Raw genomic sequence first — 1,468 nt, forward strand, 5'->3', positions numbered from 1 at the left:
AGTAACTTCATCAAGGGTTTCACTGTTTCCTTTCTCAAAACCGGGGAGAGGTTCTTCTTCGACAGTGGCTTTTCCGGGTGACACGTCTTCAGCAGCATCTTTTGTTCCGTTGTTCACTTCGCCCCAACTGAAATATCCTAGACCGTGATAATGCCAGACCCTGTTGGCATGCGCCACCTTTGGCTTACCTCGCCGACCACATTTTATCCGGAAAGTCACGTTTGAGAGACGATCCACTATGTCATATGGGCCTTCCCATGGAGAAGACAACTTAGGAGACTTCACTTTGGTCTTCCTGGGATTATACAACCATACCGTGTCTCCTGATACAAAGCTGACTTCAGTAGACATCTTATCATAACATAGCTTCATCGAATCAGCAGACGTTTTCAAGTTTGAACGCACTTGATGGTGAATATTATCCATCCTTTTCGATAACACATTCACGAACTCCGACACATTTTCAGGCAACTCTTTGTAAGGTGGGCGTCCTGTTAACAGATCCACTGCCAACCGAAGTTCCCGACCAAACATCAACTTTGCTGGAGTGTATCCAGTGGCTTCATGCTCTGCTGTTCTATAGGCCATCAACAGGGGAGGGAGTAAGACATCCCAGTCATCTTGGCGGCTATTATAGAACTTTGCCAATTCCTGTCCAAGTGTCCAATTGTACTTTTCTACCATCCCATCAGACTGTGGGTGAAGTGTCGTTGTTCTCGTGTTTCGTATGCCAAACAACTTGCAGCATTCATGGAACACAGTTGATTCAAAACTACGGCCTTGATCTGAATGCAGTTCGTATGGCATACCAAATCTGAAGTAGAAGTCACTAATAGCCGAAGCTACAGTATTGATTTGGTATTGCATATGCCTCAGGCCACTTGGTGAAATAATCCATCACTGCACAAATGTACTTGTTTCCAGCACGAGTCTGTGGCAAACGACCAGCAATGTCAACGGCTACTTATTCCATTGGTGTGCCAACTTGATATAACTTCATTGGAGCACGTCACTTATGCTTGGGTCCCCTTTTAGCACAACATGTACTGCATGTCCTGCACCATTCTTCCACATCTTGCCTCATACCTATCCAGTAAAATTTCTGTCGTAGATGACTCAATGTTTTCTTAACTCCGAGATGTCCTCCTGTTAAACTATCATGGGATTGACGCAGCATAAATTCCCGTAACTTTCTCGGTATAACCGTTTGCCAGGTTGTCACTTGCCCATCTGCAGTTTCCCATCTCCGGAGAAGAATACCATCTACAAGCTTCAACTGATCCAATTGTGCCCAATAGTTCTTTGTCACAGGGCTTAAGCTAGACGCCTTCTCCCAAGCAGGGCGCAAAGCACTTGCTTTTAGAAAATCATTTATTGGCTTCAAATCTTGTTTTTTTTTCTTGCTCTGCTTTAATATCTATACATGGTTCCACTTCACCATCATCAACTCCTTCAGTCACTTTGACTT

The sequence above is a fragment of the Limulus polyphemus genome, unplaced genomic scaffold (genome assembly GCF_000517525.1).
Source record: "Limulus polyphemus unplaced genomic scaffold, Limulus_polyphemus-2.1.2 Scaffold4287, whole genome shotgun sequence".
In the NCBI taxonomy this organism is placed as follows: domain Eukaryota; kingdom Metazoa; phylum Arthropoda; class Merostomata; order Xiphosura; family Limulidae; genus Limulus; species Limulus polyphemus.